Source organism: Pleuronectes platessa, chromosome 9 (assembly GCF_947347685.1).
Source record: "Pleuronectes platessa chromosome 9, fPlePla1.1, whole genome shotgun sequence".
Lineage (NCBI taxonomy): Eukaryota > Metazoa > Chordata > Actinopteri > Pleuronectiformes > Pleuronectidae > Pleuronectes > Pleuronectes platessa.
Genome location: NC_070634.1, coordinates 2,529,758 through 2,542,117, shown reverse-complemented (window position 1 = coordinate 2,542,117; position 12,360 = coordinate 2,529,758). Strand labels below are relative to the sequence as shown.

Genomic DNA, 12,360 nt, shown 5'->3' with positions numbered 1-12,360 from the left:
CATTTAAAAACATGTCCACTCTTAGATCCTGTGGGTAGTTTTAATCATAGCCCTTGCTGGAACTGGACATGAAAGGCTATAGCTACAAATGTTTTATGATCTTTGACTTTCCTGAGTCTACCTTTCACTTCTGAAGCATGACGTAGGAGATTGTCATGTTCAGATGTGGTCACAATAACAGGGAATTCTCTGGACTGCTTGTTCGGTTGTGTTGATGCCACAAACTACAGCGAAGGAGACTGAGTGGTAAGTTATTTAAACAACAGCATCTCCGCATGAGGTTTAGCTTTAATAGCACAACAGCATCGTAGACATGTGATGCAAGAGTGACAATTATAAGATGTCATTAATGAAACGAAACACTAAGCCATGCCTTGATTCTCGCCATAGTCACTTGAAATATATCAACTGTAACTACACAGGTAGAATGTAATAATGGTCCCACTTATACAGAGTAAACTAGTAAACAAAAGAAAAGAAAAACACAAATTTAAGCCTCACCGATAAGTGAAATCAAATTAAAACACTGAGTAAGTATCAAATGGTCCATGCAAACTCTCTTTAACATTAAAAATTATACAAAACAAACCAAAGACAATTACAATGTGTAGCTCTCAGACCCCGAGCAGCAGAGTAAGTTTGTTGACTGTGCATCCATCCTCTGCCTCCACACTGAGTCTGACCCACAATGCCACAGTCCCTCACTCTCTTGTTACAGTTTTTGTTTATTTTCCTGACAAGTATCAGTCAATGCTGAGGCCACTTTTACAAAACTCGTCATACAGTCTCCATTCCCAACATATTTCTTGGTCAAAATCTTTGTGCTGAACTTAGTCCAGTATCCCACAGATCGACCGACGGAACCGAACCATCCCAGTACAAACACGAGCAATACAAATATTTCTGTTGAATTCTATAGACTGGGGACATCACAGCTGTCTCTGAATTTAATAATCCTGCAGCTTTGGATGAATAAAATACGAACAGACAATACAACAATTTCACACATTCTGAGCGTTTTTTTTTAATGCCCCCACATTTGAATGGGATCTTTTTTTATTTCAGGCTCAATTCTTTCTATCGTCTTCACTCTCATACATTATGTTATCCACCGCAGCAGCAACAGAGTATCAGTGTTTTCTTTATTAGTGACATCACTGCAGTCCCTTCACCTCCACCTCACTAACAAACAACTTGGTGTCGGTGTCAGAAAGTTTTGCTTCCTCTTCTCATCGCCTTATGCCGTCAGGACTCACGATGGAAACCCATTTGTCAGCGGCTAATTTAATATTCATGACATACTTTGCATTGACCATTTATGGTTGAAAGTGGGCGTGTGTAGGGCGGATTTGGAGGCAGATCCACGTACGAACGTTTCCAGATGGACTGTGATTTATAAAGTGAACATTGCGTTCAGGTGGGAGTACGTACACTTTTAGTACGAATCCCACGCACTTTTTTATAAATGAAACCCCTGAAATCTTAAGGCACATAAGCAGCTGTTTGCTGCTTTTATTTGCTCAAAAATGTTGCCTATGACAAGTCTCTTGAAAAGCACTACAAATATTAAACTATTATGAGGGTGGGAATGCAGCTGAAAAGGAGACAGACAGAAGCAGGATGATAGGAAGCTTGGCAGAGGTCGTCCCCTCCTTTAAAAAAAAGGACATATCTGCTATTCGGATATAAAACAGAAGTAACGAGGAGCATCAGTTAATTTTACCCCACTTCAGTAAAATAAGAATACCTAGTCTGTACTGCCAACACCCCAGATACTGCTTCCTGGAGGGAAAAAAAAGGAAAAGAGAGAGAGCAAACAAACATCTAACAGGAGGGGACACAGCAACTTATTCTGCGGGAAATTGGACATAATGTCACGGTTTGAGGAAGGAGATGCACCCAGGATACAGATGTTACAAATAAAAACGGTATTTAATATAAAAAGAGTCTTTTTATATTAAATACCGTTTTTTATTTGGGTTAGGGTTAGGGTTAGGGTTAGGGTTTGGGTCTTACAGGGTTAAACAAGACAAAAACAAAACAGGAACACTAACAAGTAACACTGGCGACAAGGCGCACGGAGAACAAGGAAGCTCCGGACGGTAAAGCTGGTTGAGACAGCAGGACAAGACAAACCATATCTCGCGACGTGTAGAAGCGAGTAGAACAACAAACGAACCGACAAAGGGCTTGGGGAACACATATAGGCTTAAATAGAGACACAGGGAAGGCTGAAGTAACTAGCCACAGGTGCAACACATGAGGACTGGGAAAGACAATCACCAAGACAGGAAGTGACACACCCGAGACGCTGGAAACAACGCACAAGGAAGGCGAGACTGCAAAATAAAACAGGAAACAGAACACACAAGGAGACAGAAATTACCAAACTAAAATGACAGGACGTCTGTTACGTGTGGCCAGGAGGTGGGGCTCTGTGTGAGAATGTGTGTTTGTGCCTCTCTCCACCTTTCTCTCTCTCTCCACGCAGCCAGTCCTCAGGTGAGACTCATCACCTCGTCAGCTGGAGCTGACTTAAGGAGGCTGTGAATTTCTTTCTCGCTCTCTATTCTTCCATGCCGGTGAACGGGTGAGGAGACCGAGGCTCCGGTTTCCCCCATGCCAGAAGTCCTTTTGAGTTTTTGTTATGTTGGTAGTTGGTTCGGGGGTTCCCGGTAGTCCTGTTTTCGGATAACCTTTTTCTTTCATTTAGGTAGTGGGTTATTTAGGCAGACTTAGTTCGGGGGGTGAACACTGACTTCGACGGCCGATGGCTGGCTCAGTGTTCCCCTCTCTTTTGTTTGTTTTGGCCGGGAACCTCCAACCCTTTTGGTTTGTTGCCTTTCTAAATATTTGTTTGTTTCAACCAATAAACATTTGTTATTATTTAGTGGCAACAGTTGTTTCTGATTCATTTATTTGATGTGTTCCGGGCCTCACGAGCCATTTCTTATAGGTCCGTAACATATTTGGGGGCTCATCCGGGATCACATGTTGGGTCTTCAGTGTTTCTGTTGATTCCAACTGTGAGTGCCGTGTCTATTGTGATAGGCCGTGTCTAGTTGATTTTGTGGTGTGACTTGGTCGTCACTGACAGAGTTTGTTGGCTTGGACTTCCTAGTGTGGTTGCCAGTGTTTTTTTTCAGCCGGCACGTTTGTGCACCATGGTTTTCTTTTTGGTGCTGCTGTGTTTTGCCCTCTTGGGTGGTATTTTTGAGGGAGTAGGTTGGTGAGCGGTCTGTTTTTTTTTGTTTTTTTTCCTCTCGCCCTGGTCTGATCAGTGTGGCCAGTCTCGTCATGGCGTTTAGTGCTGAGGAGTTTGTTGCTCATCCGACGATGGAGCAGTTCTGTTCTTGCACTAAAGAGCAGTTAATTTCTCTGGCCAGTTTTCTTAAAGTTACGGTGACTAAGCAGATGAAGAAGCAGGCTATAAAAACTGAGCTGCTGTCTGTGTTGTATAAAGAGGGTCTTTTGAGTGAAGCGGTCATGAAGGGGGTGGAGTCACGGTCAGATGTGGATGAAGCGGCTCGTCTCAGGGGATTGGAGCTGCAGATTGAGTTGCGCCGTCTGGATCTGAGGGAGAAGGAGCTGTTGGGTGAACTGGAGGTGCGGAAGCTGGAGGAAGAGACAAAGAGGCAGGTGCGTCTGAAGGAGCTGGAGTTACAGCATGCACCTCCTTCTCCTCCCCCTCCTGCCGCCAGTGGTTTTGATATAGGTAGATGCATCCGTTTCGTTCCGTCTTTTAATGATAAAGATGTTGACAAATATTTCACCCTGTTTGAACGTGTAGCTGAGACCCTGGAGTGGCCTAGGCAGTTTTGGCCGTTGCTTTTACAATGTGTGTTCACGGGAAAGGCCCAGGATGCCTACGCGTCTTTGGAGTCTGGTATGAGCCTGAATTATGATCATGTCAAAGAGGCGGTGCTGAGGGCCTACGAGTTAGTGCCCGAGGCATATCGCCAGAGGTACCGTCGTCTCAGGAAGTCGTATGAGAAGACATACGTGGAGTTTGGTCATGAGAAGAGAGTGTTATTTGATCGTTGGTGTCGCTCTATGAAGGTTTCTGATTTCGCTGGCTTGCGTGAGTTGATGTTGCTGGAAGACTTTAAGAATTGTTTGCCTGAACGAATTGTGACACACATTAATGACCGTAACGTGCTAGAAATTTCTAGGGCTGCGGTACTTGCTGATGAATACGTTTTGACTCATAGGGACAGTTATGATAAGCCACAGTCCTCCCTGGGTCGCAGCTTCTCTGCGCCCAGGCCCCCTGTGACGCAGAAGGAGAGTGGAGGGGGTAAGGAGAGTGACAGGGTTTGTTCGTTTTGCAAGAAGCGTGGCCATACAGTTAATTACTGTTTTGCTTTGAACAAAAGGGACAAGCCTCCTAAAGCTGTTAATTTGTTAAAAACCGAAAGCTCATTGAGTCAGTCTCCTAGTGCTCCAAGTTCATCTCTCTCACGCTCTCATCCTGGGCAGTCTCGGGAGCTTGATGGTTGTGTTTCGCATCTGCCTCCGTCTCAGGGTGAGGATGTGGTCCGTTTGATTGGTTCACATATGTCACTGTTCTCTGATGTGCCCTCTCAGACCCAGGTGCTGCAACATGATGTTGAAGTAGGAGATTCGTTTCCGATTAAACAACATGCCTACAGAGTTAATCCAGAAAAACGTGCACGCTTGCAGAAAGGGGCGGGACAACGTCCTGGCCGACACGTTGTCACGGTGTTAGGTCTTGTGAATGTGTTGTTTTTTTTTTCCTTCCTCCCTGGTCTTCACGTTTGCCCCCGGCTATTCACAAGCTCTGGGTGGGGGTGTTACGTGTGGCCAGGAGGTGGGGCTCTGTGTGAGAATGTGTGTTTGTGCCTCTCTCCACCTTTCTCTCTCTCTCCACGCAGCCAGTCCTCAGGTGAGACTCATCACCTCGTCAGCTGGAGCTGACTTAAGGAGGCTGTGAATTTCTTTCTCGCTCTCTATTCTTCCATGCCGGTGAACGGGTGAGGAGACCGAGGCTCCGGTTTCCCCCATGCCAGAAGTCCTTTTGAGTTTTTGTTATGTTGGTAGTTGGTTCGGGGGTTCCCGGTAGTCCTGTTTTCGGATAACCTTTTTCTTTCATTTAGGTAGTGGGTTATTTAGGCAGACTTAGTTCGGGGGGTGAACACTGACTTCGACGGCCGATGGCTGGCTCAGTGTTCCCCTCTCTTTTGTTTGTTTTGGCCGGGAACCTCCAACCCTTTTGGTTTGTTGCCTTTCTAAATATTTGTTTGTTTCAACCAATAAACATTTGTTATTATTTAGTGGCAACAGTTGTTTCTGATTCGTTTATTTGATGTGTTCCGGGCCTCACGAGCCATTTCTTATAGGTCCGTAACACGTCACACATAACCCCTCAGGTGTGTAGTGTTTATGTTATAGGCTTAATGTAACAAAGACCAGTAGATCTAGTTAGTGCAATATAAACATGACAATACTGAAGAATATTGTACCTTACCGGTTAATAGGCACTGGAGCAACGAAGTCCGCTCTGATCCAGCTGGCCCCTCACCTGCAACAAGATCAAGCATAGAAAAAAATGTGTCAGGATCTCTGTCAGTAAACGCAGGAATCAAATACAATTGCTATTACTATTGTTTGTTACAATTACTGCTAACAAACTTGACTGCTGCTGAAGAGACACGACCTCATCTTAGAGAACCAATTTGCACAAGAATCCCCAGTTTAACCACTGTTATCCTTCAATATCAGTGGCGTTTCTACATTAGGGGCACGTGGGGCACTGCCCCACCAGATCAAGATGGCGCTGTTGTGCAGAAAGCTCAATACATCTGCACTTTGTGGCAAAATATATTTGATTTCATTTTATATGCAAAATAGCGTGAATGTGTGTGTGAATAAACTTGACTCACAAGCATTATAGTCTTGTTTTGGAGTCATTTGATTTGTGTGCTTGCTCTGTGAACTGAGCTTCTCTCTTACCGTCCGTCTCTGCTCTGGGGCAACGGCCCAAGCTTAAGACTGTTGCCATGGAAACACCAATGAGCGTGAACCACACAGGCCGAAGTTAACATTGGGTGGGGGGGCACTTTCAGATGTGCCCCACGAAATCTGCCTAGCAACTGGACTCGAATGATGCGAAACGCGACTCCAGCTCCGAGCCTGTTGCCTGCTCGTCTCCACCTGAGCTAACAGGCTAACAGGCTAACACGACCTGAGTCTGTGGAGAGGTTTCACTCACATATCGGATGAATTACACGGTTTGATCTTCGGTTTGTTCTCCTGACAGAGAAGCTAAAGACGTCTGTGCTCCCGTTTCCGTGGTAAGTCAAGTTTACTATTGTATTTATGTGTTAGTAGTGATGAGCAGGTACCTGTACATGGCTTGTTAGTTTAGCTCCGCTAGCCTGCAGATGCTAACGGGACCGTACGGAGTAATTGACCCGACATGAACCGACATGAACCGGTCCACCCTGCGGGGGAAAGCGTTAGAGTTGAGTGTGTTTGGATGATAAGCTCCACCATGTAAGATATCTGATGGTATGTAAAGTTGTATAAAGTTGTGCGCCGCAGAAGGTGTGCGCCGCAGGATGTGTGTGCACAGTTTTTTATTAATTTGATTTAATTATTATTGTTTTTGTAAATAAATGTGTTATTTATGTGCACCGCAGGGTGTGGGCCGCAGGAGATGTGCGCAGCAGGAGATGCGCGCAGCAGGATGTGCACGCGCAGTTTTTTTATTAATTTGATTTAAATTTTTTTTTTTTATTTTAAATTTTTTTTTTATTTAAGTGCGCCGCAGTATGTGTGATGCAGGATGTGTGCCGCAGAAGATGGGGGCCGCAGGAGATGTGCCCCGCAGGATGTGCGCAGCAGGAGGTGTGCAGCGCAGTTTTTTCATTAATTTGATTTAAATATTTATTTGAATTTAAAATATAATTTTTATTTATCTGCGCCGCAGTATGTGCGATGCAGGATGTGCTTCGCAGGAGATGTGGGCCGCAGGATGTGCGCACATCTGCGCCGCAGGAGATGTGCGCCACAGGAGATAAGTGCCGCAGGATGTGTACGCACAGTTTTTTTATTAATTTGATTTAATTTTTTTTTTTTTGTAAATAAATGTTTTATTTATGTGCACCGCAGGTTGTGCGACGCAGGATGTGCGCCGCAGGATGTGCCTGCGCAATTTTTTGATTAATTTGATTTAATGCCGGCGCACCTCCTGCGGCGCACATGTCCTACTGCGCACATCTCCTGCGGCGCAGGATGTGCTCCGCTCTGTGCTCTGCAGGAGATGTGCGCACATAAGCTTGAGGGAGTTGACGGATCGTGAGTTGGACTGATCAGACGACTTCACGACCAGTGTGGGTCGATCGCACGACCTGACAAGACGCAGTTACGCTCTGCCACATGGAACGCCCCTTTTTTTTTTTTTTGCAGCCGCCACCCCCCCCCCCCCCGCCACATGGTTGCGCGTTTAGATTTCTCCTCCGCTTTCTGTATCGCGCACGGCGGAGTTCCATCCCGATGCACACACACACAGGTGAGCCAGTCCCACCAGCGGTAGCTCACAGTAGCTCACAGGCCTATAAAGTTTGGGCACCCCTGGTCTGTGCTGTAATAAAGTGTGGCAGATAATGTAATACTCTTCTATTCCAGTGGGTGGAAAATATTTCGGACAATTGAGAGGTCCGATTACTCAAAGCTGCTTGCAACTAATGAGCGGTGTGCAAAGCTGGCATACCTGGCTGATATATTTCATCATCTGAGTGAACTGAACACACGGATGCAAGGCCGAAATTAAAACCTGCTTGTAGGCACTGATCAAATAAATGGATTCCGTTTAAAGGTGCAGCTCTGGCAACAACATGTGCAGCGTGGCAACATTAAGATGTTCCCACTGACTGAGAAAAGGCATGATGTCAACACTGCTTTAATGTGCGAGGTGATAAGCACACATTTGAAAACTCTTGAGGAGAAGTTGTCATTTTATTTCTCTTGAGCCTTCACAGAATGCCATGACTGGGTTAGGGACCCATACAGCTCAGCATCAGTTGCTGGAAAGGACAAGACTTTACAGATAAAAACTAAAAACAGTGAGACACTGAGAGCTGTTGAGGAAGAGCTTTGTGTGTGTCTTTCTTCCGTTCCTGCCAGGATATCAGTTTTGGCCCAGGTTTCACACTGAGTGGGTGTCAATACATTTAGAAACTATATTACTAACTATATGTATTATATGTACTGTGTTAGGCCATAGAGTGTCATTTTGTGTCATTTTGGTTGGTGGTTTGCCCCGGGATTTAGTCAAATAAAAAAAATGTGCCGTGGCTCAAAAAAGGTTGAAAATCACTGCTCTACAGAACAGAGAGTTTGTTATTTAGGAAAGCATTTGAGGAGGAGACAGGAGGAGGTGGAACACATGATGGTGTCTCATCATCGGTTCGTTTAATGTCTTATCCACAGGCTCAGCTTATTTAAATCCACTTGGATCATTGCCGGGTTGTGCTGCCGCTGTGGGCAGAGGGTTGCGTTTGTCTTCACTCTGTGTGAAGAGGATTCCCAGTCTTATGTTCAGATCAAACTAAACAGATTTTGTGAAAATGGCTTTTGAAATATTTAACATTTATTAGCTTTGTCAAACTTGGTTAATTTGCACTCGGACGTCCCTGTTGCATCTAAAGCGTTATAAACTATTTGTTAAACGCCTAACTGATAAATATTATTGTGTTATATCCGTATTCTTCTGTTGATTATTGTTTTATTTTTTTTATCTTGCCATTGAAATAGACCATCACTTCTCATAAATCCATTATGTCCTGTATTGTTAAATGTTAGAATATCAAATTTAATCGATCCACTGTTAAGTGGGGCGGCATTGCTAGCTCTAACTCTATAAGTTTTTGTTTTTTTTCAGGGTCCTGAAAGGGTTCAGTTTCACCACGTTCCATCTGGAAATGTCTCGATTCTTAGATGCATCACGACTCTGCATCGATGAAGAGACTGAACTCAATGACTCATGTTTTCCAGTGACAGTGAAGATACATTGACACTTACATCCCGCTCTGTAAGCCAGATCAGCGCGATTCATTTGCAGTCTGGAGGACGCGGAGCGTGGGTCTCCTCTCTGCACTGACTGCAGCTGGGACTGCTGCGCAAGGCTACTGGGAGGCTAGTGGTTCGTTACCTTGAATTGATTCAGGGCTCAGTGACCCTGTTAGTGAATTGATTTCAAGAGTTTATCTTTGGTTGTCTGCAGGAAGAATCCTGTTTAGGGAGTTTAGAGTCCAAAATACATTTCATTAAAGACGCCTCCATGCTCCGTGTGTAACATCAGCCTGCTCCTTTGCCTCCCCTCAGACCAACTTAACTCACCATTCCTGACCTCTTTTCACTTGGGATGGATATCAGTCTTCTCCAACAGGATTCATTGCATCTTATCATACATTAACTGAAAAAAATCGATGTGGGAGGACGCAACATTCATTGTTGATTTTTAAGAAAAACCGTCTAAAGATGCAAGGAATCGTGTGAAGAGTTGAGATTCATCTCAAGTGTTTTTCTCTGTCTATATCTAAATAACTGTCTCTTGTGTGGCCCTGAACAGATGAGTTTAGTCCGTACATGGGCAGAAGGACGTCCAGCTCTCTGTCTCTGAGCAATGGAACAGCTTCCCCCAGACCAGAGCCCTCCGGATGTCACTCTGCACCTCAGAGGAAAAGGCTCCTGAATGCTCCCAGCCTCTCCGAGCTTACCAACTCAGACTCTGATGTCAGTGTTATGAGTTTATGCGTCTGTGTGCTTGGATTGTGTGTGTGGGGGATTTTTTGGAAACATCGCATCCTGTGTGTGCAGAGTAGGTAATGAGTGAGCTGCTTGTGTATTCCACATATTCAGGACGAGATTTTTGGGCACATATCAGCCAGCAGCTCCAGTATGGCCACATCTGTGATGGATGATACATCGCCGGAGTCGGTGCTGGGGATAAAAAGTGAGTGAGGAAATACTTCCCTGTTACAGCTCAGTCACCTCCTCAACTTAAACAACATATGATATCTCAAGAATACCTTGATTTTGTACAAACATTCATTTTAACTTACAGATGGGGGGATTGGTGGTCAAAAGTGAGATGGAATAATTCGATTTTGGTGGTTGAAGGTGAAAGATTAAGATACATTTATTTGTCCCAAACACATTCACAGACATACACAGGCACACTCATGCAGGTAGGGAAATTTAATCTCTGCTTTTAACCCATCTGGTGAAGGACACACAGAGCAGTGAGCAGCCATGTACGGCGCACAGGGAGCAGATGTTGGGGGAGTAAGGTGCCTTGCTCAGGGGCACTAGACAGGGTAGGGAGAATCCACTTCTAGGGATCGAAGTACATCTATCAGTAACTCATGATGTGTACTAATACGATAATGATGACATTATCACAGTTATATTCTCAGATTTACAAAGCACACATAGGCTGATTATTACTTGATTGATTGATTGACCTGATTATTAAAACAACAGTAAGGTGTAAAATCATTGGCAGATCTCGGAGTGTTCTGAATCAGGGGCCATAAATGGGCCAGAATTTAAACAAAGGGGGACAATTGTCCAACATCCATGCACAATTCTTGACTGAGTAAGAAGCACATTTAAACCATTCTTTTTTTTTTACAACATTTTTTAGTTAAGCCACACATCATTAAATATATTTAAGACAACTGACAGGTTTGGGGGGCACTTCAGGGGCCCCACTAGCCTCGCCCCTAAATCGGCCCCTGGCATAAAGTCAGTGGATTTTCCATTTTATGAGCAGCCTCATTAGAAAAAATCTTTATTAACTTTTAATTGAATACATTTTATTGTTGTACCACTTGAGGGCAGTAGAACAAGCTGTACACAAAACCCTTACTATAACTCAGCGATTAGGTTATGTTGGCAAATGAGCAGACAGTTGCTTATCTAAACATCCAACAGGAATAGAGCGATAGTCATTCGTTGGAAGTTCTGCTTCTGTATGAAAGTAGATCCAGTATTTCACTCTCCTCTGAAGTGCAATGTTCCATGAGCATGTAAGATTTATTTTTGTACATGTAGGACACATTTTTCTTATGCTTATGGGATTTATTTTTTTGTACTTTATACTATTTGTTTCTGAAGCATAATTTATTAGAAACAAGTAGTGTATTTGTTTTTCGGATGTTTTTTGTGTTTACAAAACAAAATGCATTATTTTGTTACAGTTTTTCGCGATTGCTTAAGTACGATTTTTAAAACAGGGCCCGGTTTTTCAAACCACACACCCAATTAGCAAAACACCTCAGATCCGTTGAAAAATTAAACACTCTTGTAAAAACTATACACTCATTTATCAAAACCGTATGTTGTTATACCATACGTTTCATATGACTTACCAATTCTTTCGATTGCATAAACACTACAATCAAAAGTATTACACAATTATCAAAACCTGACACTCAAGGAGGAAAACATGGGCCAAGATCTGCACCACCATAAGCACAATGTTAGCTTCTAATTGTGTAATACATTTTGATTTTAGTGTTTATGCAATCGAAAAAAATTGTAATGGTGTTTTGTATTTGCAAATAACACTCTGTTTGCAAGTGAATGGTGGGGAATTTGTGAATCATGTTTTGTTACGGCATAGATTTAGCTCCATAGAGTAACAGTACAGAAACCCTGCTTGTGGACTGAATGATAACCACGAGTCCTGTGTGTGTGTGTGTGTGTGTGTGTGTGTGTGTGTGTGTGTGTGTGCGTGTGCTGTTGTTGCAGCAGGAGTTCTGTTTCCCTTTGGAGTGTCTGTCTCTAACGGTGGAGGAGGTAATGCACATCAGAAATCGACACCGCTATGAAGAAAGGAAAGGTAACTTGTACAACACACTTTAAAGTATAAAACAAGTCTACATGGCTAACTCACTTATGGTAACACTGATTTGATTGAATTGGACTCAGCCAAAGGTGAAAGAGCAAATATATTTTCCCTCTGAGATACGAAGAATGTGATTTCTAGTGTCAACAAATTTATGTACTCACATTATTGAATGTCTGCATTTATTTATTTTTGTTCTAATATTTTTTCTTATAGCTCTGCTTCTGTTGTCAAACCAAAAGGTTTTCCCTTTTCACCTGGTCTTACATCTGCCAGTTTTGCAAAAAGTAAAACATTTGAAATCTTTATCTCAACTGTTTTCAAAATTGTATGTAGGTAATCTAAGAAAGGATAAATCATTTTATTCACCACTTCCTATTCTTTCTCTTTTTCAGGCCTGTCTGCTCACAGTGTTGTAAAAAGGTAAATCTTACAGAATAACTCTCTCTGAGTTGTAACGTGAGAACATGAGGTTTCATAAC

The 12,360-nt window shown here is 43.4% G+C and overlaps 1 long non-coding RNA gene across 1 annotated transcript; it reads left to right on the top strand.

The window, feature by feature from the left end:
- The first annotated feature begins 4 nt into the window (after window positions 1-4).
- Window positions 5-9,980, top strand: LOC128447684 (uncharacterized). The gene is made up of 3 exons (XR_008339651.1): window positions 5-246; window positions 9,596-9,759; window positions 9,886-9,980. It is a non-coding gene; the product is annotated as an uncharacterized LOC128447684 (long non-coding RNA).
- The last annotated feature ends 2,380 nt before the right edge of the window (window positions 9,981-12,360 follow it).